Source organism: Bradysia coprophila, assembly GCF_014529535.1.
Source record: "Bradysia coprophila strain Holo2 chromosome X unlocalized genomic scaffold, BU_Bcop_v1 contig_128, whole genome shotgun sequence".
In the NCBI taxonomy this organism is placed as follows: Eukaryota; Metazoa; Arthropoda; class Insecta; order Diptera; family Sciaridae; genus Bradysia; species Bradysia coprophila.
Window position 1 is genome coordinate 867,472 of NW_023503295.1, and position 26,813 is coordinate 894,284.

A 26,813-nucleotide genomic window follows, 5' to 3' on the forward strand; every position below is an offset into this window, starting at 1 on the left:
AAGTAGACAAGGCTCCAGGACACGATGGGATATCGGTTGGTTCCTTAAAGTGTTGTTCGTCCGCGATTGCACCATTTTTGTGCGATATATTCAATCTCTGTTTATTCTATGGCAAGTATCCTGACGGGCTTAAGGTTGCCTTGGTCGTGCCTGCTTATAAAAAGGGTTTGGAAGATGAAGTAGGAAACTATCGACCAATTTCGCTGCTACCAGCGGTTAATAAGATTTTAGAAATTGTCATTCAACGCGCTCTCACTCGCTTCCTCAAGAGTTGCAACTTTTTCAATGTACGCCAGTATGGATTTAGGGATGGGAGCGGTACGCACACTGCTTTGTTTGAGCTGATCAATGTGATTAATAAGGACATTGATGATAAGAAGGTGGTCTCTGGACAGTTTATAGACCTGTCCAAAGCGTTTGACACAGTTGTCCACAAGCTGCTTCTCATCAAGTTAGAGCGTGCTGGGGTGAGGGGTGTTGCACACGATTTGATCAGAAGCTATCTGACCGATAGAAAGCAGTGCACGGTGTGTAATGGAGTCACTAGTCCGTTGGTTGATGTGACGATCGGTGTTCCGCAAGGTGGCGTCCTGTCACCTTTGCTTTTTGTAGTGTTCATTAACGATTTTTTCAAGCTGCCGATCCATTCCACTCCCTTCGGATTTGCCGACGATACGAATATGTTCGTCTCTTCTGCAGTCGTCGCTCAAAACGTTTCCGATCTATCCGAAGACTTGCGGGTTGTTGCTGAGTATTTCCGTTTGAACAAGCTTACTCTCAACCTGAATAAGACGAAGCTGGTTCACTTTCGCAAGCCTCATGTGAAGGTTGACGGTCAGCCAGTTTTAACCTTTAACGGCGTTGAGATTAATGTTTTTTCCTCGGTCAAATGTCTCGGCTTGACTCTTGATCAGTTTGTGAGTTGGGACGATCACATTTCCAATTTGTGTTCGATTGTGTCCAAGCGAATTGGAGTACTTAAGCGTCTTCGCTTCTTGCCTAAAAAGATCCTTCGCCTGATATACTTTTCTACTGTTCATTGCCATTTGACGTATTGTGTTGGCGTGTGGGGTTCTGCCAAAAAGTCATTGATTGAAAGGCTTCACGGTTTGCACAAGAGAGCGCTAAAAGCCACCCACCGATTGCCATTGAGGTACCCAACTGAGCGTCTTTTTGGCGAGCAATTTCCGAATGTATTAACGGTACAGCGTATGTACGAATACGCGGTCTGCAAATTCGTTTTTTGTTGCATCAATGATCTGAAACATCACTCGCTGCAGTTCTCGGACAATCTTAATTGCTACCAAACAAGGTATTCATACTTGCTGAAGAAACCTAAGATTTCGTCGAACTATGGTAAACGTTGCCTGCTTTATTCTGGTCCGACTCTATTTAATGGCCTTCCGCCAACGATCAGAAATTCACTTACCCTCAATCAATTTTGTCGTTCGTTGAAAGCGTATTTACTGACGCGACTCGATTCTAATTAAAGTAAATCAGCTGTAAACGAAAATCACGATCGAATAAAGAGCAAATATCACTTCTATCTGTTTAAGAATTTAATATGAAGATTTAAGATACAACCATCACCTCATGGTACTTTTCGCCTTGCTAGCTGTCCTTGTTGTCTAAATTTATATCAACTTTATTAATTTGATTTTATGTTAAACTGTTGTAGCTCCTTAGAATTGTAACGCATACTGGAGCTACGCTGTGTGTTTAATGTTAGAAGTTTTTTCTTGGAAATAAATGAAAATTGAAAATTGAAAATTGAAATTGTGTATACGTTTCGTGTACCTCGAACCAGTAAGACCCTATTTACCCCGCAGATGCAATTACTTTTCTAGTGACATGTGCGGTTCGTGTAACTGGAAAAATTGTTGTAAGATAGGTTCATGTTGTCAGTTTTTGACAGGGCCTATTTTCGATAATTTAAATTATCGAAATTATCGAAAAATTCTTGAAATTATCGAAAAATTATCAAAATTCCCCAAAAGTAAATTTAAGAGTTTCGATAATTTTTGGAGAATTTAGAGAATTTTTCTAATTTAAATTATCGAAAATAGGCCCTGGTTTTTGATCACCTCCGACTAGCCACACAAGATTTGAAGAATTTTTTTTAAAAGTGGTTTTGGCTTCTAGGCTTCTGATTCGGGAACGCTTATCAAAAAGTCCACTGTTTTCCAAAAGAATCCCTCACATTTAGTAGGGGGCATTTGTTCAATGAAAGCCGTTTGCATGCAGGAGAATATTTGGCCCAGACTATTGTTGGAGTGGTTTTAGTAGTCGCACAAATCTCTAATGTCAACTGGCAACTGCTGGAGTAACAGGTTAAAATTGACATTACAAATTTCCAACGACAATACAAAATCAGAGACAACACCTTATTCTTCCAGTTCTACAGATAAAAAACACGAAACTCACCATAAATTGCCACATTTGATTGCAAAGTCGATTGGAAATGGAATCATGTCGAAAATCCAACATAGCGGGAACTTTCACAAATCGTATGCTTGATGCACGAAACACAGCTTTCATCGTTTACTATTTCTGTTTTCTTCTCTTTTGTTGCATTCACGTATCGTGTTACCAACTTTAAAATGTCAAATGTTCAGAACATTACAGTCGAACAGTCATCGAGGGGGAAACTACGCGAGCAAATCTTGTCCCACTTAATTTCCTGAACTTAAACAGTCTATTGTATCGGGAATCAAGTACTATTCACAGACAACAAGCATATGGGGAGTTAATAACAAATGGCGTTCCGCCTCGCTTGAAGCAAGCATATGATCAGTGAACTTATCGATCTATTACTTCTTTAAAGATCGAGAGCCCACATATATTAGTCTCTAATAAGGCCACCGTTTGAAACCTATAAGAATTTCCTAATGAGGGTTGGCTGAGAAGGCGCATCATGTGAAGTCCGAATATTTTTTTAATGAAATTTTTAAGTTGGCTTCAAATTTTCGTTTTGACACCTAATATGACAGTATGGCTTCATTCGTTACGACCATCATATTGCTTCAACATAAAAGTTGTGAAATGTGAAATCTTTTACTTCACTTCTTTTAACATGTTTTCTGCTAAATTTAATATTAGGCAAAGCTTGTCGTTTATTTTCATTGTCAGAGTCGACATCATTGCAACTTGCCATGTCGAAGATAAATTCGAACTACCCCCAGCTATCATAATCTGAACCAGTACTTTCAGTGCATCATTTCGGTTTGGTGTATAGAACGATTGGAAAGCATTCTGTTGGCATTTTCGTTGCACTTCGTCTTGGTGTCGATGAATGCATTTACTTCATGATTGACAAAGTGCAACGCTTTCATTCATAGCCTTGCCTGTGTAGATATTAGTTTCGGTCGAATTTGCATTGGCTGTCCATAACTGACGTCCATGAAAAGCTCATAAATTTTGACACAGCTCCATTGGCATCGGCATGACATAAAATAAGATTGAGGTGCTACGCAAGTATTGACAATATAAAATAAAATTGGTTCACGTTACATTAACGTCGCTACTTAATGTCCAAAATATAATATACATTTGAGTCACAAATCAATTAATCTGATAAAATATTTCCCGCATGTAAAAAAGTATTTTATTTTCCCGTTCGTTGTATGAATTCGTAAATTTACTTTGGGATTTGGAAAATAAATGCCTACGAGAAAAAAAAAATCTAAATTGGCGATAGGACGTAAGCCTTGTAATTTATTTCTTTAACATCCAGTTTCACGGTTCAGTGGAAAAATTGAATGTAGGGTACGGTAAAGCCGTGTCCATAAAAATAAAACTGGATAAGATCTGTGATTTTTTTAAAATAAACAGATAGATAAAGGTCACACAGAGTCAGCCATTGTACAAATAGTTATTTACGGATCGAACACGACGAAGGTGTGAGTGATTCTTTTGAAAATCCACCTATCAAAATCTGACCCATTTCGTCTGGGATGGATATATACATGGTTTGAAAGGTCTTTGCCAGTAGACCTCAAAAAAGGCCTCACACAGTATCGAGCCACACCTGGTTGCTGGTGGAAGATCTCCGAAGTTGGAAAAATAGTGTTTTTTATCCGAATTTTTTGACCGTTATAAATGATCGTTCCGGAGGAGCGTGGGCTTGTTGGAAAGCTGAGCTTAAGTACTTTCAGGTCATGCCTAGTTTGATTAGATTCATTGATATATGTTTGCAAAAATTTGCAAAAAAAATTTTCAAAATCTGTGTGAACTTTAGACAGGTCTGGGCTGGTGACACTGATGACACTTAATGTAAACCTAACATGCTAGTCGTAACATACATTGTCTAAGCTTTCCACTGATACCTCATTTGCAGTGCTGGTGGTTGCTGGCGAGTTTTACGAGTAGCGGTTGTACTAACATAAAATTCTGTTATGTCGGCAATCACCAGCACTGCAAATGAGGTATCAACGGAAAGCTTAGACAATGTACGTTACGACTAGCATGTTAGGTTCACATTAACCGTCATCAGTACCAGCCCGGACCTGTTTAAAGTTCACACAGATTTTGAAAAAAATTTCTTGGAAATTTTTGGAAACATCTATCAATGAATCTAATCAAACTAGGCATGACCCGAAAGTACTTAAGCTCAGCTTTCCAACGAGCCCACTATCACCCGGAACGATCATTTATAACGACCAAAAAATTCGGATAAAAGACACTATTTTTCCAGCTTCGGAGATCTTCCGCCAGCAACCAGGTGTGGCTCGAGACTGTGTGAGGCCTGTTTTGAGGTCTACTGGCAAAGACCTTTCAAACCATGTATATATCCATCCCAGACGAAATGGGTCCGATTTTGATAGGTGGATTTTCAAAAGAATCCCTCTGTACATTTGTATGCCGAGGGAGTATTGTTCAAGCCTTCATGTGGTTCCTGACGGACAATGACAGTAGCATCAATGGTAAAAAATTAACAATCCTGCTCCGACTATATTTAGAAGATAGGAACGCGTATACTAACCGTATACTTGAACTGAAACAAGTTCTTTCATTGCCGGCATAAGTAAACAAGAATAGACCGTCTGAAGCCTGGTGAGGTCTTTTTTCATATTTTTTTTTATTTCTGTTTACAAATAGCTTGGTACTCATTCAAGTACCACTTTGGTATTCAACTACCAAATTTTCGAATTATAAATAGGCAAGCGAGCCGCATTTTTTATCAGTCGGTGTGCAGCTCTCAAACAGTAAACATCTCTACAACATCCGTATTAGTTTGATAGTCAACTACCAACTTTGGTAGTCAACTACCACTTTGGTAGTCAACTACCACTTTGGTAGTCAACTACCACTTTGGTAGTCAACTACCACTTTGGTAGTCAACTACCAACTTTGGTAGTCAACTACCAATTTTGGTAGTCAACTACCACTTTGGTAGTCAACTACCACTTTGGTAGTCAACTACCACTTTGGTAGTCAACTACCAACTTTGGTAGTCAACTACCAACTTTGGTAGTCAACTACCAACTTTGGTAGTCAACTACCAACTTTGGTAGTCAACTACCAACTTTGGTAGTCAACTACCACTTTGGTAGTCAACTACCACTTTGGTAGTCAACTACCACTTTGGTAGTCAACTACCACTTTGGTAGTCAACTACCAACTTTGGTAGTCAACTACCACTTTGGTAGTCAACTACCACTTTGGTAGTCAACTACCACTTTGGTAGTCAACTACCACTTTGGTAGTCAACTACCACTTTGGTAGTCAACTACCACTTTGGTAGTCAACTACCACTTTGGTAGTCAACTACCAACTTTGGTAGTCAACTACCAACTTTGGTAGTCAACTACCAACTTTGGTAGTCAACTACCAACTTTGGTAGTCAACTACCAACTTTGGTAGTCAACTACCAACTTTGGTAGTCAACTACCAACTTTGGTAGTCAACTACCACTTTGTAGTCATACCACTTTGGTAGTCAACTACCACTTTGGTAGTCAACTACCACTTGGTAGTCAACTACCACTTTGGTAGTCAACTACCACTTTGGTAGTCAACTACCACTTTGGTAGTCAACTACCACTTTGGTAGTCAACTACCACTTTGGTAGTCAACTACCACTTTGGTAGTCAACTACTAAATACTCGATTTATAAGTGTACATCTCTCGAGTAAGAAACATCTTTGCTGCTAAATATTTTGGGGGTCCAACTACCAACAACTACCAAACTTTCAAATTGCAATGTCTGCTATGAGCGATCGGTTACCAGATAACAAATAATAATTGATTTGCCTGGTGTTGGTTTGCTCATAGTAGCGTTGCAATTCGAGCTTTTATTAATCACATTTAATTTGTGACACAGATGGAAGGACGGCCCACAATAGGTCTTTTTTTCCTGTGGAAAAAAGACCTAAAAAAGAACATTGCTCCAGTGCCAGGGGTTATGTAAAACATGTTTCGAAAGAAGTGTACATAATGTATGCAACGGTACATTTTATCTACAGTTTAGGATAGATGTGCTTCAAGTGAATTATCGGTTCAGCATATCAATGCCAAATAGAAAACGAGAGACTTTCACTATACAAAATTGAAATTCGCCGGAAAAAAGTGTAAATTATTGCCATGAATGTGACAAACAATTTTTATTTGGGAAGAGAACGGTAGCGCTGCCGCTACCCAAGAACCTCGATTCGAAAAGTGTTTAATTAAAATCCGATCATGAAAACTTTGAAGCACAGTCTTAGACAATTTGAATCATCATGACTTCTATGGAAACTACAAATAACTATTGCCTGAGGCACTTCTTCTGTTTCTCATAACCAATGAATTGACACACTGCTGGTACAACTGATGTTATATGCTAATAAACAGGTCTCACTTCATTTGTTCCACAAAGCTTTTGCTCAAGTTTTATTCAATATCTCATTCTATACATTCTTTGAGTCAAGCAAGTGCCCGTTGACTGAATAGAACATGCATTGTCATTGGAATGCACAAATAATAATTTTAATTAAAGGACAACATGAAAGGCTGTATTCAAGATTTTGTCTTTCCGTGACAATATTCTAGCTATCAGATTCGTTTACGGAGCGATAAACAATGGAAAAAAACATTTAATTTCGATTGTCAGGTCCCATTGAAATTGAATTTAAAATTCGAGCTGGTATTGTTCATTTAGACATCTCACAAGTAGTGGAGGTAGTTCTCCATTTTGTCTTTTATTATTAAGATCTTTGGTTCTTTTTTAGAACCTAAAGCCTGGCAGTGCCAATTTTCGTGAATTTCGTGAAAATTTCTGAAATAATTGAAATTTATCGAATTTTTAAATTTTAAGAATTCCTAGAATTTTACAATTTTCAAGAATTCTTAGAATTTACCAGAATTCGATGAATTTTCAAGAATGCGTACAACTCTCAAGAATTCGAAGAATGTTCGAAAATTCGATGGATTTTTAATTCTTTAAGAGTGATATCGCCAAATCTTCAGGTGATTGGGGAACAGGCGGTCTCCGATTTTAATGAGTGATAGCTCGTTGGATTCGTCTTTCAATTCAAGGAAACACGTTTCTTTCACTTTTTCTAAAAAAAAATGTTTTCTGTGAAAAGCGTTCAAAAGTGAAGACATGTCAGAGAGTACCGAAAACAGTTTTTCGACAATAACTCAAGAAAAAATGATTTTAAATTGTTGTAATGTTGTACGAATGTCGGCCTTGGAAAGACCTACAGGTAGAGTATACGCACCGCTTGGTGCGAGTAGATCCACGAGATTTACGACTAAAAATGTAGTGAATGTTTAGAGAGTCCGCCTTCTCTGCAGCTTCGATGTTCCACGAAACTGAGTATGGGGTGTTGTAGCTGGCCTCACCCTCTATCGTTCCACATATAAATGAATCCAGTACTTTTCTGATGCAAGCCCACAGAAGCGTTGGAACGGTACTATGACAGTCATTTTTTATCGCCAACTATTCTTTTACGTTGTCAATACAAAAACGCGTCGCTAGACCACGAATATATCAGATCCGCTGTTAGTAACATCAAGAGAAAAATTATTAAATTTTTCTCGGAGGATTTTAGTCAGATAAAGTGTGAGCGTATAGCAAATGACCTCAGGACTCCGGAACAGTAATTAGTTTTTCAATCGCGGGCCAATATTTGCTACGTGATAGGAGTTTGGAAAACCGTTCGCTCCCACTTGATCGTATCGTTTAAAAAAAGACTTTTAGTCCTAGGTACGAAATGTACTATTTTCTTGAGTTATTGTCGAAAAACTGTTTTCCCAAAGTTAAAAAAATCACCTGACGTTTTGGCGATATCACTCTTAAAGTTATTCAAGTTATTTGCAATGTTGTTACAGTCATTTTGGGCTTAGGCTTGATAAATTAATTGATTTCTTGGAATTCCTGAAACTATTTTGAAATTCTCGTAAAAAATCCTGAAAATCCTACCTGACATTAAGGAAGACTTAGAATGAAATCTTCTTCGAGACAATGTATTTGTGCCCTATCCTTCCCTGCGAAGTGAGAACAGATGATGATGATGATGATGAACAAAGATTTCATCCTGCGTTTGACATCAATCTAAATAGCCCCAATACGATCAATCCTCATCACTCTCGGAGTGTGTGCGCTTTTTGTTCTGAGGCTAATAACTTGAGTCGACACTGACTAGTGCTATAAGCATTTATTCCAGTTCTTACGTATAGCCTAAATTATTTATATTACCCAGTCATGGCTTCGTTTTTAGTCAAACAAATTATTATGTAATACACTATCATATACTGTCCATCACCTCCGATGTCCTAATGTCAATGACTTTGTTTGTCCCGTAATAATCATCGATCACGTTTAATAAGGCCACTTTCTATCTGAATTTTAATTACAAATCCTACAAAACACCCAAAAGAAATACAACAGCCCAACAACACCACTCAATAAAGAAATGAAAATGTCGTTGTGTATGGATGTTATACAAAGCAAAAGTCGTGCCATAACAAATAAATATTAAATTTCTGACGCCCCAAATTTATCGCGTCTTCAATCATCTTTTGTACTACACCATATGATTATGACTATTATTATATTATTAGGAAGGGTTGAAGTTATAGTATTCCGTCTTATAGGTACCGATGTGATTCATAAGTAGGTATAATGTGTACATTTAGATATATATATAGTATGTGTATGGTACGCATTATTATAGGAAATGGAAGGAAGACGAAGGGAAAAAAAACAACAAACCAAAAATGATGAATTACATACAGAAAACAAAATATTTGCCTTAAATTTTCTAAGGGTTAGACATAGACAAAATGAGTCATAAAGCATAAAATATGAATGCGAATTAAGTATATAGGGAAGTCAAAATTAATCATTTATTTTCAGACACACACACAATTTTCGCTTTTTCGGCACACTGAAAATTGAGAATAATTTTTTTTTCTGTATTGTCTTCAACATAATGCTTCCTAGATATCCCGTGTCTGAAAGGGCTGACTAAATTTAAATTTTTTAGGATAATCAACAACATTTTTGAAATAAAAGCAGAATTCTCTCTCACTCTCTTTCTCTTCTTCGCAATACATCGAAAACATCTGTCTGCGTGTAGAAAATCGATAACTGGATGGATAAAACGAAAAGGCAGAATTACTCAACCAAAAGAGAATGCGAAACTGGGGAAACCGAATGAGTCATAATTCCATTCACAAAATGAGTCAAATTTGAAGCGAAATAAACGGAGGAAGGGTACCCGTTCCCCTTCGTTCATATGCATTTTATATTAGCGGGTTCTGATACGCGATGGGCACGCGCAGTTTTCTTCTCTGTACATTCTACATTGGGTAGTAAGTTGTAGTTTTTGTATAAATTTTTTTTTTCTTCCTCTTCGTCTCATATATACAACAAAACAACTTGTCGCAACGACAAAATATTGAAATGTTGCGTGCATTTTTAGTTGAAATTTTAACATCGCTGGCATAAGAGTGTATAGAGACAAATTGTGTAAAAATCGAGAAATGTTCTCGTCGAATAATTCGTGAGTTGTGTTTTATTTTTCATTTTCGCTGTGTACGACGGGTTTGATTACTGATGATCATTATTGGAATGAACGTTGCAGAAAAATTATAATTACGAGTGTGGCAAAAAACAATGATCCAAATGACACGAATGAAATGTATCTGCATTACATTCACCAGGAAATCATAAAAAAAAAATTGTTTTTGATTAAAATATTATCTGTAAACGGAAGTCCTGCGCATACGCGATAAATAACAAATAAACACAAACAAGTCTATTGAATCGTAAAAATGATAACACACGTGGAAAATAAAATTTTTAGCAAAATCTCCAGTCAATCGAGTGTAATTAGTTAATTAGACGTGAGAATCTGGTGTCGTATACGATATAGGAATTCGTGGTAAAAACACTGGATAGGCCATTGAGCCGGAATAACGGAAATCACTTTCGTAATTAAGATTGAGACTAATTTCGTTCGATTATATTGATACACAAAAGAGAGTAATTACTTAACGTACATTTCAAAGTGATTTTTCCATACTTAGTTGCCGCAGCGATACTTTTAAATTCGATTCATGTTATGAAAAACTATAAATTGATAAGAGATGCATTAACCATAATTTTTGTTATAATTATATTGACATGTGGGACTAATGAATTGTGAGTGTTTTTGGTGTACGAGCGTAGAATTGTTGGTAAGTAAAAGAAAAATATTTTCGTTTTTTTTTTTATTTTTGTAACAACACAACTTTAGTTCTGGAGTTCTCATTTTTATAATTACTTATCCACATCCCACATGATATGAGTGTAAAACAACGAACAAAAAAAAATCCAATTTAGCTGTGATGTGATGCGTTTCGAAATTGTAATTATTTGATCAGGGCAGATTTTAGGGTATGTTTGGATGAGTGCGCACAGTAATTACAGTTTTTTTTTTACTCGGTTGAAAATAGAAGGCTTTAGTCAAAAAGATAATAAAATCAAACATTTCTAATCGTCACATCCCAAAATACCAATCAGATCCTGGACCGGATTCTGATTTTCGAAACGTTTTATTATACTGGAGTCTGTAGTTTATCTAACAGTATCAGAAACAGACGTTTCAGTATCAATTTCTACTTTTTCATTCAAATCTTCTGGTGCTCCTCATACGACCTTCGCCTGTACGATGTACACTAACTGTTGGAAGCAACTCAGCAATCTCATGAATTTGTATATAATCGAGTAACCAAGTTCTATTTTGTCTCTTATTTCCTGGAGATATTTGGACGTTCCAACAGGTTATGGGCCCAGACAAGGAATAAGACAGTACAAAATAGAGGAACTAGAAAAGTGGCTACAGAAACGAGGATAACATTGACGAAATTGAATGGCAGCAACTATTTTAACGGGAGGTACAAGATGGAGATGATGTTGATAGGAAATGGTTTGTGGAAAGTGATCAAAGACGGTTAACCGGACCCAGTTACTGCTGATTGGACTGAGAAAGACGAGAAGGTTCATTCACATAAGATTGCATTGACCATAGAAGATGATCCAATTCAACACATAAGAACTTGTACAAGTGCAAAAGAAGCCTGGAAGAAACTCAAGGAGTTTCATGAGAAAGATACACCTAACAGTCGGGTCGTGATTTTAAGAAAATTGATGACGAAGAAACTGGAAGAAAATGGCGATGTCGGGAACGAGTTCAAACCCGAATTCATCCTTAGTGCAACACTGATTGGTTCGTTGCCAGAGAGATGAAGAACTCACTTCGAGCTTGGTTTGTTCAAAAATAATCGATGAGTACGAACAACGAAAGGAGCGGAACGTGATGAAGGAAGCTTCAGCATACAAATTAAGTTCTTCAAGACATTCGAAAGATGATGTTGCCTGTTTCTTTTGTGACAAGAAGGGACACTACAAACAAAATTGCGAGGAATATAAAGAGTGGATCGATAAGAAGGATATCCGAAGATGATTTCGATGTGGATTTGGATTACGCTTTTTGAGAATAGTATAATTGAAGGACATACGGTAACAACAATGGCTATGATTTATGGACCCCGAGTGATATTTGTGTAAATGAGGAAGGAATGACGAACAAAAAGAAGAAGAAGAATATGTGAAGATTTGAGACAACAGAATTTGAGCGCAGAGCAACAGAATTTGTGCAAGTTAAGATGAAGAATTCGAGACGCAAAAGAATTTGAACCGAACAGTGGTAAGAGAATTTGAGCGACATAAGAGTGATTTCGTGATGAATTTTATGTAGTGAGATCTGGACTTTAGTTAAGGTCATTAAGGAGGAGGTCATTTTTCAAATTTATGATCTTGTGGAGGAGTGTTGGAAGTAACTCAGCAATCTCATAAATTTGTATTTAATCGAGTAACCAAGTTCTATTTTGTTGTGTCAGAATTTTTCATTCGTTGAGAATCAGCAGCTCAATAAAGATCATTATTTTGTAATTGTCTCTTATTTCCTGGAGATATTTGGACGTTCCAACACTGACAGGGAATATTTTGAGGAATAAATTCATTAAAATTTCAACAACAAAAAATTCATAAAAATTCCTTAATTTTAGGAATTTTAAGGAAATTTTTCCTAACAATAGGCCCTACAACTGGCTGAATTTTACACTAGGCCTAACTAGATAGCCCTGTGTCAATCGCAGTCAATCCGCTCGCTTTGAGTTTTTCGAGCTATTCAGGTCATCATACATGATTGGGAATGAAAAGTTGTGGAACAAATTTTCTTATTCGATAATCTACTTTTTCAGTACATTTTTGACGAACGGCGCCATTTTTTTCTGACCCAATGGCCCGGACTAATTCGTTATGGAGATATCCCATTCGAGAACAAAAAAGTCAGAACTTAATTTCTCACGTTAGGCAATGTTACGTCTGGCAGGTCTAGTACTTTAACGAAACAGAAATGAGAAATAAAAATTATGAGAGAAGCTAAAGTTGAGGTCTTGTACCTCACCAACATTTTACACATTTATTAAAAAAACTGACAAGCCTCTTAAAGAACAGCTAACCCATCGTGACTCAAAATCATTAATTCTGCTTTCCCTCAATATATTCTAAATCTTTTACTTGATTTTCTATAAGCCCGTACATAAGTGTCCTTAGAGAACCATCTGCGCCTTAGACTTCTAAACGGTCCTCTCCATAAACAAAAGGTAAACATGGACCAATGACCTATTATCTTCTCCCTTACCCGAGTATGTAATATTCAATCGTAGCATGTTTTGTCAATTCCATCACAACTGAGAATTCCGTCTGAGGTGTGAACATGACTGCATTTTTCAATAAATTTTACAAAATGTGTTCAACTTGGGAATTGACATCACTGTTCATGATTTTATGCTTAAATTTTTCGACGAAACGGTGTACAGATAATAATAAAAAAATCGAACGACTTGGACAGTTATAGCATTAATTGCTGGAATTTAATGACGGGCTATAAATTGAATTCGTCTGCATATTTATGTTCGTAGTTGTCGTTTTGTTAACAAATTAATTTCCAGCGAATACGATCATTCTGTTGGATTCATTGCTTTTTTTTCTTTAATTCTTTGAATCACTCGTCGCTGCAGAGTGCTGATTAAATTGGAATTGGCAGCACATTTTTTGTGTGTGAACAAAAATAGTATCAATTGAGCATCTCTTGCAGATAGTGCACATTGTTCCAAAAACGGAAATAGTTAATTGTGGCACTGAGTGACATCGTTAAAAATGTATACCGTGATGCAAATAGCACAACGGCAACAAAAGTTTCACTTTCCGCCGCTGAATTGTGAATAATATTTTAAATGTGGAAACTCTTTTTTTTTTGTGCAGGTATAAGTGCTCTTGCAACTTCTGAAAGTTCTACAAACTTTATTTTCCTTTTCACCCTTTCAAACATAAATCATTTCACAACACAGAAAGCTCTCTAACTGTAGTTAAAGTTATTGTACATTTAAAGTGCATGACGTTGAACCTAAAATAAGAGTAAATATTGCTGTTCTCTCAGAAGGAACCGGGTTCTTTTATTCCGAAATGTGTTAATTGTTTTCATACGAATATACAATCAACAGTCACGTTTTATGTAATTCCAATTTTCTTATTCGATTCTCTGCTGGTTTATGATTTCTAGGAGTAGTAGAGTTGCGGGAAGGAAGACAAACAAACTCCGTACCGTTTTGTTAACAGTGATATCGCCAAATCTTCAGGTGATTGGGGATACAGCGGTCTCCGATTTTAATGAGTGATAGCTCGTTGGATTCGTCTTTCAATTGTAGGAAACACGTATCTTTCACTTTTTCTAAAAAAAATTGTTTTCTGTGAAAAGCGTTCAAAATTGAAGACATGTCAGAGGGTACCAATACAATAACTCTTGAAAAAATAATTTTAAATGGTTGTAATGTTGTACGAATGTCGGCCTTGGAAAGACCTACAGGTAGAGTATACGCACCGCTTGGTGCGAGGAGATCCACGAGAGTTATGACTAAAAATATAGTGAATGTTTGGAGAGTCCGCCTTCTCTGTAGCTGCGATGTTCCAAGGAAACTGAGTATGGGGTGCTGTAGCTGGCCTCACCCACTATCGTTCCACATATAAATGAACCCAGTACTTTTGTGCTGCAAGCCCACAGAAGTGTTGAAAAAAAAGTTGGTGCCAAAATACAGATTTTTTCCTTCTTTCCGGGGGCGATATGATCTTTGTTCGTTTGTACACTTCATCAGGATGCGATATGATGACAAACATATTTCGTTATATTTTCTACAATTTAAAATCAACTCAGTCAATTCAATTACAGACATCAGATAAATGTACCGCTTCGCCTCCTGTAAAATTTATATTTTGTCCAATGTCTCCTTTGAATGATTCTAAGAAAATATTGTACCGAGAGAACTACTATTTCTGAACTAAGTCCCACCTTTTGCCTGATGAGATTTTCGTTCATTTTATTGAGTGATTTCTGGAAACTCGTATACCCCAATTAACCGAATTCTTCCGATTTAGAAATCGGATATCCTTCGGAAAAAGAACAATGGAGACCGTAGCGACATCTATTGTTCTTTTTCCGAAGGAATTCCGATTTTTTGAATCGGAAGAATTCGGTTAATAGGATACCGTATAAGCAGAAAAGGTCGAAAAGACAAAATTTAAAGGATTCTACTCTCTTTAATAAATGGTCCTTTGAAGGAGATTATGTCTCGGTGTTGTATGAAATTGGACCACGAAGTACTAGATTTAGAAATCAAACCGTTGCTGGAGAAAATGCTGAATGCTGTTCTTAGAAATGATGATTCCATTAACTTCGTCAGTTTACAAAATTTCCGTATTATGTGAAATGCCTGGAGCACATAAATTACACTTTTTTGTACGTTGCTCTCGTTCTGTAGACAAAAATCTCACACACAAAATATATCGACAATTCACACAGTATTACACATAATACGGGTACGACTATTTGTATCGAATCAATAGTTATGCTTACATATCGATGATATAAAGTGTCGTTACATTTACTACACATTATACGAGGAAACGCTAATATTTACGACTAGCTCGAGGCCCTAAAGTTTAGGTCAGTGTTGAATTAAATTGATTCTTAATTAAAAGATATTACAGCAAACAAATGGTAACGAATGTAGAATCATTTTAAAACGGAATAGAGTTTTGAATGGGAAAAGAGAAGAAAAGAAAAAAATAGAAACTAGCACTCTTTGAACACAGGATGCTGTCGTTGAATTCTATTAATCAAGATCATGAGTAAATTGCTAGCTTCTATGTTTTATTCAATTCTGCTAAACGATCACCGCAACGTCCGATACATTTATACTTTATGCAATTAAATTTCATTTATCTTACAAGCATTAAATTCTATCGAGTAAATTACAGGTATTGCATCGCTTTCCTGTTACCATAATTTTCAATGCTAATCTCTTGCTTAAGTTCATATCGCATCTGTAACTTGAATCAATCAAATAACGAGAATAACTTTTTTTTTAGTTATTGAAACATTAAATCATTCATGGCTTTTCGAAGGCAGTGAAACCATTACGTATACACACACACATATACGTATGCATAAGGAATGTAATCGAACCGCTGATTGCTACTCAAAATCAATTTATAATTTAGACATGACGATACAATTTCGGATTTATGAAACTTTGTTTCACATAAATGAGCAAATGTTTACTTATTAATGTTGCATGAATCAAATCCAATTTCGTAAAAATGAAGTCGATTCGGTGAAAGCAAACACCATACAATATACCAAAAAAAAATTGATTTCCAACGATCCAATGCCCAAAGGGTGCGGGACAGGACTTGCTATCAGAGGGCGCGATGGGTGAATTAGACTAACAAGCGACGGAATTCATTAATTTTAGTTCAGGGACGGCAAAATAAGGAACTTTTTTTGGGGCGAAAAAATTGATTGGGCCATTGACTGTAGTGCGGTCCTGGCCAGATGACACGTGTTTTTTTTTGTAGTAAAACAAAGGAAATTATAATGATAATAAGTTTGAATAAAATGGGCTTGGAACTAGATTTTCTCAGGGATCCCAATCGTTCTAAATGAAAATTGTTACAACAGAAGATTGTGAACGTCTGACAAGGAGTTGGTTGCTGCAGCGTTTTTTGAATAACATTTTCAATTGGTTGCTAGGAATCTCGCGCCGCGTCATTCACAATAATTCACATTTTGACACATTTTGTATAAGGAAAATGTCACTTTGTGAGTAATTGTGAATGACGCGGCGCGAGATTCCTTTACACCTTTCAATTTGCTTGATTTCAGATTTACAGAATTTTTAGAATTAAAATCTTCAAAAATAGGCTCTGGTTCCACAAGTACACAGGACCACGCAAACTAGCCTGTTGTTATCATACTTGTTATTGTGGATCTTTAAATTATAGGGAAATGTTGTTTGGAAACTGACGCTCAAATGTAATAGATTTTCTTATAATTTTGTTACCATACTAGTACATTTCGTCTCGAAATTACTAAGGTCGGCGCTCTATTTCTTTGTGAACCAACTTCACATTAATTTTACCAGAGTGAGAAGAAAAATCTTTATTTATAAAACAAAGTGCGCTGCCCTCGTAGAGAAGGATGCCCGTCCACACAGCATATCCATCAATAATAAATTACAAAATATTTACAGCGAAAAGCTGAGTCGTTAAATTATTAGTGACTAGGTACCACATATGTGGTTCTTAATAATCCGGATTCCGGATCGTATCGACCAGAATGTCTTCCGTAATTTTATTAAGCTTTGAAATATCTAAGTTAAATTCTCTGAAGAAATCTATCACCCTTTCCCCCATCGCTCCGGGCGACCCCAAACCAAAGCCCACGAACTGACCATTTGAGCTTACCGAAAGTTGCGCCATATTTTTCCTTGTAAAATGGTATGCATTTTTCGTAGATTTGTCTCTTTTCTGATTGGATCTTAGAATCTTGTTCGGTGTCGCTGGTCTCATATCGTACTGTTGGATCGATTATGAATGCGTTCCTCGATTTGCTGTCTATGACAATGATATCACTGAATCTAGATCGGCCTTCGGTGTCAATTGCGTATACTTCTTCGAAGCAGTCGTATCCTTTCGGCCGAAGCAGCTCGGAAAGTTGATGTTTCGCTTTGTGATGTCTGGATGTAATTTGCTGGTTGTTTGAAGGACAACTTCCGGTCACGTGAGCTATTGTTTCGTTCTCTCTGTTCCATTTGCGACAGAGGTTGGAAGCGCTTTCAACTCCAGGAACTCCATTCAGATTCGCATAGTTACTGCTCAACTTGATGGCGGCAGTCCACTCGGATGAAGACAGTGAATTTTTGTTGCAGACAAGATCATTACCTTTGATGTAGGTTTGGAAGTGGGTGACTCCAATTCACTGGTATTTGAGATTACACCAATCATCAAAGCACTTTTGTCGCAGCGCCGTTCGCAATGTTTTCGTACTGTTACCGACGACGTTCAATAAAACCTTGGGTTCTTCCAACCAATTTAACTCCGCACAAATTCAGTGACTGCGTTCACTTTTAATTGTCAACTGTATTGTGAAGATGTTTTTATGCAGAAATGGCGAAAGGAGTGTTTTGTAGTGAAATGACAGCATACCTGATCAACGGAAAAGTCTTCATCATAGAAATGGGTCTAGTATACACACGGTATGTACAGTATATTGTCAGATTTAGTCGCGTATACTACATGTGTACATTATATAAGAAAATGTATTCAACAAGATTTATTGTCCAGATTTGTTCAGCCTCTAAAATACGGTAACAACAGATGGCTGCAAATTTATTGCCAGCCTATAAACATTTTAAATTGCACATTTTACCTTCAGCACAAAAAAGAATCAAATTAACCTTCAATGTAATTTTAATTTTATGCTTCTGTTATAATATTAATGAGAGAAATGCTCAATAAATCTCAAAAACCAACTCGATTAAATTATTAAAACTGACTCTCGTTCCATTGTTCGTACCCGGCATTTATCCTATAAACGGAAAAAAGGGGAAAAAAAAATTATTTAACCGAAATTTACACAGCGAAATTCAATTGAAACAAATGAAACGAAAATGCAAAATCTCAAAATTCACTAATGTGATGTCGTACAATACGCTCTCGTTGGCTGCCTAATAAAGAAATACAGGGCTGGTCTGGCTCAAAAGAGCCCGTCGGGGGAAAAAGTCAAAAGGCATTTCCGTTCGGGCGACTGTTTCCAATTAGGCCCTCGATTCGTATGACTGATTGCAATTGTGTAACTCACACAGCGTAAGTGAATCACACAGTTCCGCCACATCACACGAACAATTGGGACATTTGCGAAATTTCGCTTTATTCGCTCGCTATGAAAGCCATAGAGGTAGACTACCTAGAGGAATTATGACCCGAAATTCATTGAAAAATTATATCACACACACCACTAACACGAAAACGTCAACTTTGCTTTATTTTGACGTTTTAGGTCCCTTTACTTTTGACATTAAGAGTCCCTTTTTACTGTCTGTACACGAAGCTGTCACACACACATTCAAATATATGATTTTTCATTTTAATTTGTCAGTTTGTTCTATTGAGGGGGCCCTTGGTGAAAGCATACAAGTTTTGATTAGGAGAGGGAAGAACTCTTTCGGTAATTTGTACAATAAATGAGCCAATGGCATGGAACCGGCAAGTGGGTTCCCCCATAAAAGAAGTTCGATTCAATAGAAGAGGCCTTGTTGTAAGTTAAGCTGCTGATAAAGTGCCTCCAAAGAGTAGTATCTTAAAGAATCTTTTAACGTTGCAGACTTTATATAATTTTTTATGAAGAACAGAAACACGGTCAAGTCTGTCAATTCTTTTCTTTGAAGAATAGATTTTAAAGTGTTTACATTTGTACAACAACTTTTTCAATTCATTTGACGTTTTTGACGTCTGTCAGTCGACGCACATTAACAAAAGTGACTCAAGTAAGTGTTGCAGGAAAGTCGAACGGATTTATATCTAAATTATCTTAAATTTCGAAAACTCTCTCTCGCAAGCGACTTTGGTGTAAATAAAATAAAATCTCGAAAGAACGACGCACAACAATATGAAACAACACTCCAAGTACTTATTACATGGCATTTAGGCAGTCTTACACTTATGTGTCTTTGTCATCTTCACCCGTATCGTCCCAGTCTTCACCGTTTTTTTTAAATCCAGAGTCTCGATGTTATCGGTGATGATACTCGACTGAGGCAAAAGGTCCTTCGGAAATCGCCCAAACGCCCAGTATGGCCAGTCCGAACCCGAATAAATAAATAAATTTCCTTTTGTTATACATTTAAAGTTTATTTCTCCTCTCTGAAAAGTTTTTATAGAACAAATAGTAATATTATTTCCCCCTAAATCTTGTTCTCAACTTAACAATGTGTAATCATTCATCACAGCATTGATGTGTAGCAAAATTTTATAGCAAGAAAACTAATGAAGTGGATTTTATTTGAAAGACTGGGGATTAAGAAATTAAAGGAAACGAAGCACTTTTAATGTCGGGAGAGTCGAGAGCTGCTGCAATCTTTCGTTGGCGTATAACTTTTTACACATCACAAAGAGCATTATCCCCCTTTTTTTCTTGGCTCTGTGTTTCGAACGAGTTGAATTATATTAAAGATTTTCGAAACAATTTTCGTTTTAATATGGAGTGCTGTTTATGATGAGGAAATTGCGGTTATTTCATAAAAAATATTATGTTTTACGTCTTGGAGGGTTGCAAAGTATATTAAATTTCATGAAAAAAAAAAATTAAATCAGACGGAAAAGGATTATCATTTGAGTTGGGGAGTCAGTTAGAAATCTTTTTTTTTGTATAACAAAATTTTGTTTTAAAGAAAGACCATGTGTCTTGTGCATCCAGTGCGAAAGTTTGCGTTTTTTTCCCTTCTTATTTATTTATGTGAACATTTTCTTAATCGAATCCATTTTTTTTTTAAATTCAATTCAGCCTTCGACATTTATCGATATTTTATGATTGTCTGGATATTATAACCATAATCCGAAATTACTTTATTATCCTTCGATCATTAAATTTTTACAATTGTGAAAAAATGGAAGTGGATAGGGGTTCTGGAATCGAAGACAACAAGTCGTCTGAGTGTGGCTATGCACTTTGAGAGTTTATTGCATAACTTTGTCCATTTGAAGATGTTGCCAATTATTTTCTGTCATTTATCCACATTTTTCATATTTAAAGTTGGAGAGAATAATAGTTTTACGCTTTGTTGAAGTGGTCTTTTGTGCTTTGTTACACGACGGGTATTGAAACTGTTTTACTAGGAATAATCGATAATATTATTATTTCTACTGAGAATCGAGGTTTTAATGTGGAGATACGAAATCCAGTAGCAACACGATTCTTTATTGTACAAAATAAACGAAGCAGCGCCTATTTTTAAGAAATAAATTTCCTGAGTAACCAAAAACTTGTTAGAATTCCCCAAAAATTTCTTAGCAAATTTCGGGATATTTTAGAAAATTTTGGAAAGTTCAGGAAAAAATTTTCAACGCAAAAAAGTGAACGTAACGACTGCTTACCCTTGATTAGGCACTTCACCCTGTCTTGAAAAATCATTCCGAGAATCCGAGGTTAGAATGTCGTGGCTAGACTATGTTTTGCCGTAACTGTCGAATGAAGTTAGAAATCTTTTTATTCAGAATCGCGATTACTGTCAATGAAAACTAGGACCAAAACGTGTCTTCCATGTCTCGTATGTGTTAAGCATAAGGTCGATATTGTCTTCAAAATTTTACTTTTGCAAACTTAGCGAAAACATCTCCGCAATACAATTGACAGTCAAAAGTGAACACAGTCATTTAATTTGTACTGCGGAGATTTAAGGTGCGGCGGTGTAAACGTCTGTGGTGTTTAGCAAATTCTCGAAATATACTTCACAAAAATATGCCCTGTCGAAAACACATCAAAAAGTGAACGTAACGACTGCTTAATACCCTTGGGTATGCACTTCAACTGCTCAGGAAAAATCATTCGGGTCTAAGATTACAATGTCTTGGCAAAATTATAATGATTATAAGACGCACGCGAGACATTGAAAACATGTTTTGGTCCTCGTTTTCATGACAAAAATGCCGTAACTGTCGACTGAAGTTAGAAATCTTTTAATTCAGAATCGCGATTACTGTCAATGAAAACTAGGACCAGAACGTGTCTTCCATGTTTCGTGTGTGTTAAGCATAAGGTCAGTATTGTCTTCAAAATTTTACTTTTACGATCTTCGCGAAAACATCTGCACGTCGACAATACAATTGACAATTAAAAGTGAACGCAGTCATTCAATTTTTCAATTCAATTCATTTTTATTAATCAAAGAACAAGAAGGAAATGAATGTCCATTTTAATTTGTACTGCTTATATTGTAAGTGCGGCGATGTAAACATGTGCGGTGTTAAATTTGGTTATCAATTCATTGGACAGATGTAAACCAAAAAGACGAAATAACAAAATTAAAAGGTGAAGTGTAACAGGTTCTGTTAAGAGTATGGAGTAAATGGTACCCAAGCAATTGAGACAAAAAAAAATGTCAAAAACGACAAACTCTCGCCACTTAAACAGTTCACATTCAATATACTTGAAGTTGTCTACTAGACACTAACTTTATAAAGCAGAAAAAAAACATCGCTTATGTTCACCGTCCTTGTAGTGTTAATGAGCCATGGCCGGGTTTATGTCTGTTGTGGGGATGAAGATGCAAAAAAAAATTTAAAAATAATTAATTATCTTCGCGCCTTTCCCGCTACCTGTTACAATTCGTGTTGATGTGAATAAAATTGAATCAAGAAATGCCAGTGCGGGCAGAGAAAAATAGTTCCATTGGATTTTAATTAATTTATGTGTGTCCTCCGGTTTAAACAAAACACAAACAAACACGAACGAACGATTCCGACAAAAAAAAAACTGAAAAAAGAATGTTTAAGCTTTTCATTTTACCTGAAACAAAAAAACATTTAACGTCAAACTGCCGAATCCTTCTTTGAAAACAATTGAAGTTAATATAACTCAATTTGAGTCAACAAAAAACTACGCCTGAAATTTGCTTTTTTTCCTATGGACTTTTTTTTTGTGCTCATGTGATATAAAAATTGAGCAAAATGTATGCAAATTTCATTCAGTACCTCTTATATTCGTTTTGCATATAGGTTTTTCATTTTATAACAAAATATATGGGAATAATAGATATGGCGAATTCTATGTACCAATCGACAAAATGTAACGTGGTAACGGCAACAACGCTCTCTAAAATCGGCAATGGTATACCCATTTTGAGGGAATTTTGTTTTGATCAAGTTGATTTTACCAGCACCGTATGGTGTAGCGTTTAAATTAAATTAATTGTACCATACCATACCATACCATACCATCTCGATGCGATGGTTTTACGTCGCCAATATTCGCAATTTCAATAAGGCTTCCTTAATTTAACTTGAATTAAATTAATTTTTTCTGCAAAATAAATTAATTTAGATTATCTAATTAATAATCTATTAATTTTTCGATAGGTCCAGCCGAAATTAAAATTCAAAATAAATAAAGTGATTCGAACTGAACCGATTGTAGCGTCTGTACCATGGGTTCACAATAGAATTACCGATATAAGCATGTTCAGTATTTCCGTGCCATATACTTATACACAATGTATATACACGTCAACATGCAGTGACTTTTTTTTGTGTGTGTTAAAGGCGAAAAAAAATTTAATATGCAAATTAAAGATGAGAATAACGATGTATAAAAAAATCTCTTTTAAGCTCAGTTCATCGACTGTCGTTTCTCGTTTTTATTTCATAATATAATAGAAAAGTCAAAATCGAAGAAGTCATTTAATTTTGGATGTATAATAGACGTTGAAAGACGAGAAAAAAGAATGTATGAAATAAAATCGGTTAGGAGGAATATAAGACGGGGAAAAGAAGAAGAAAAAAAAATCTGAGCAGCTTACACAGCACAGAGAGAGAGACTTCCAAGAATAACAAAAAGAACGAAAATGAATGAATATATTCCTCATATAAAATGTATAGAAAACGACTTAATTGAAGTAATTCCCAAAGGCATCAACACTTTTTAAACAACTTCGTTCTGTGTTATCTTTTCAAAGATATCTGCCGCGGGAATATTTTCTTCTTCCACTTTTTTTTTTCTTCCTTCGTCTTCTGAACATGAGATACGGGCGATGAGAGCTTTTGTGAAGCAAATTTAATGAAGCTCAATTTTTATTATTTAATCAATATTGGTTTTGGTATGGATACCGAGAGTAGAGTGATGGCATATAATAGTGAAATTAAGTAGCGATATCCTGTGTGGGGTGGCTATTATTTTTCATTTAACTTTCGAATAAAATACAGAAAAGCGTTTATGTCTACAGAATAATTAGTGCATCAAGGAAGGTGTCATAAATTTTCGGTTTTTTTTTTTAAATTTAAACGGAAAATTTCAGCAATTTCTCTTTATTTGGTGCGGGATTTGGGAAATATTTGTGCATATACACCGGTGTAGGATTAAGGTTTGCTTTCAAGTGAGTAGCTGTGAAGTATTCGGTTTGAATTTTACTAATGTCATGTCAGTTACTAGTCACATTCAAATCAATTCCCAGAAGATCAAATGTCCCAAATCAAGTGCCATTCAATCATGTCAGGCTACGTTTTCGGTCAGTATTGCCCTGATTATTCTTAGGGTCTTTATTTATATTTGTTGTCTCGGGATACTTTTAGTGTTTTTCGATGCTAAACGCTGTGATAGTAGATAACCTTGGACCTTTTTCGTATGAACTGTCACAATTACAACAATAAAATGTCCTTTCGGCTAGTCATACGAGCCCTGCTTGCAGAGGTCTAACCCACACAAAACGGATGCTTTCAGCCCGACTGGATTGAATTGTGGAGCCTCACATAGTATCACTTGAAAGCGTGCCACCCGTGACATAGAGACACCAAGAATCTAGAACTTAGCACGATCCGTGTGCCAATGGTGACAATATGAAAATTTGACATGAAATCACGAAATTACCGAGGACCTCTGGGAGAGGGGCTTGTCTTTGTAGGAGTTCCAGCTATAAAGATCTTCAGTTGTCAGTGACACAGTGACTAGCATCGAAAAATGCTAGAAGTGTACCCCAAGGCTACAAATGTAAATAGAAACCACCGTGATAATCAGCTGGGCCAGCTGTTTTAAGGTGAAATTGTAGCTTACGAAATTTGAGATTTTCTAACCTTTATGATTTGCGAGACCATGGACACCGAGGAAATCGCCGGAATTTATTACATGTGACACCTCGATATTATAAATGATGAAATCTCCTCAAGTACCCATATCAGGGTAACCAAATTAGTCCAAGCAAGTCAAATGAAAGTTCGACGAGAAAACAGTATTTTACCGTTTCAAACAATTGTGTCTCCTTTAAAAATGCGTACAACGACAATCTGTTCTCTGTGATTGACTCATTTAGGACGAATGCAGTCAACAATGATAATTGAGCTATCTATTTGGCCATAAATGTTTATTTAGTAACACTCACATCCACTTTCTCGCTGTCTCTCAATCAATATATCTATCGTAGGTTACGTAAAAAATGAATCATTTCTGCTGATATCTCCACTATATGTCGGGGCAAAAAAAAAAAAAAAAACAAACCAACAACCAGGAATTACTTTACATGTCACGCAATGTCAAAACCTTATAAATTTAACGAATAAATAAAAAGAAAAACAAGCCCAAACCACTCACCCCCTATTTATAACCAAATATATCACATATGAGGTTTTTTTTTCAGTAATATTACCACTAACTACACATATGTGACGAAATATATACAGCGCACACACAATATTATATGACTCATAGATTGGGACAAACAAACTGAAAAATAAATATCAAAAAAAAAGTATTTTCTCTCCCTCTTCTCTTCCGACAACAATTTTATAATCAACAACCTCACGTATTTTCGCCATATATTTTATTTTCCACGAATCAACAAACTTTTCGGTATTTTTCTAAACACGGTTCAATTAATTACTTAAAAAAAGCCCTTTTCAACCAAATAAATAAAAAACAACAACAACATTTTGTGTGGTAGAGGTATACGAAAGTATTAAACAGTCCACCCTTCCCATACATACATGTGGTGCTTTTATTTAATTTCATTCTTTTTCCGAGGAACGCATATAACTCTTACATTGAATGATATCACATGTTTCTGAAGTTTTTCTACTAATTGTATGCTATTTGGAAAAAAGGGACATATGATGTCATGCTACGCAACAGTGATTTTGATATTTGGGTGTGTCAAGTAATTAAGAAAAATGAATATATGAAAAACGTCCCATTCAAATTATGTCGTATGTATATATACCGAACCGGTTGTATATTTTGTAAGGAAACCGTTTTGTTTCTATAATAACCAGCGCTCCCTATATATACTACGCCACGGGTGTACCACTTTACCATAAAAATTGTCGTAAAATACCATCGATGTTAGGCAATTGCCGAAGACAATTAAAAGTTGCTGTAACAGAAAATCGTTGTTGCCGAAAACTATAATTCAGAAAATTAAAAAACGATTCGATGTTTTTGAACAGGGCTGGTACAAAAATCAAAAATGTTCTAAGGCAGCGACAATAAAAATTGTTCTAAGTTACACCCCTGTGATATCGCATACGTCGTAAATACTTAATTACGAGACAAAACTTTGTGCAGAGAAAAAAAAGGGTGGGTGATAAGGGTTTTTTAATTTATCGCAGGGCTCGTGTCAGTTTTTACGTTTCGAAAAATTGTGCGAATACGAAATTTCTTTTACGTGGGCCAACGAGAAAATGACGATAAAAAAAACAACAACCGTAGGTACAAAAAGGGATAACGTTGATAAAATATTAGCCCAGCCAGATACGAAGATACAACGTTGCAACTGACGTATGGAAGGGGTACATTTCCAAACCTTTGTTGTTAATACATTTTTTTCTTCCTTTTTTTTCTGTGATTTAAGATCTGAAGCTCCAAATGCACATAAAGAGAAAATAAAAATTTTAATAATTACATTTCGGTCTATTATGACACAACGCCTTTGTAGCGCTTATAGGGAGACACAAATTTGCCTTGTTTCCCAATCACAGCAATTTCTCAGCGCAATATTTCGCTTGTCTGATGTTATTAAGTTGTTGACGTTTTGTACGAACTTTAACACTGTAGACGTGTAACTACTTTAGCTGTGTAACAAGACGTCTTGCTCAAGATTTTTAATTTCGAAATTTCTCAACAAAAAAAAAACTTTCGTAACACTTGTCGCCATTTAGATTGACGGTCCGTGTGTAACTTAACTTTG

General features: G+C 36.0%; 1 protein-coding gene across 1 annotated transcript in view; it reads left to right on the forward strand.

The window, feature by feature from the left end:
* Positions 1-9,907: 9,907 nt before the first annotated feature.
* Positions 9,908-26,813, forward strand: part of LOC119067676 (irregular chiasm C-roughest protein-like) — a 52,582-nt gene continuing 35,676 nt past the window's right edge. Inside the window, exon 1 of the mRNA XM_037170790.1 lies at positions 9,908-10,664. The gene's annotated coding sequence lies outside the window, so the exon portion shown is untranslated. The remainder of the gene's footprint in view (positions 10,665-26,813) is intronic.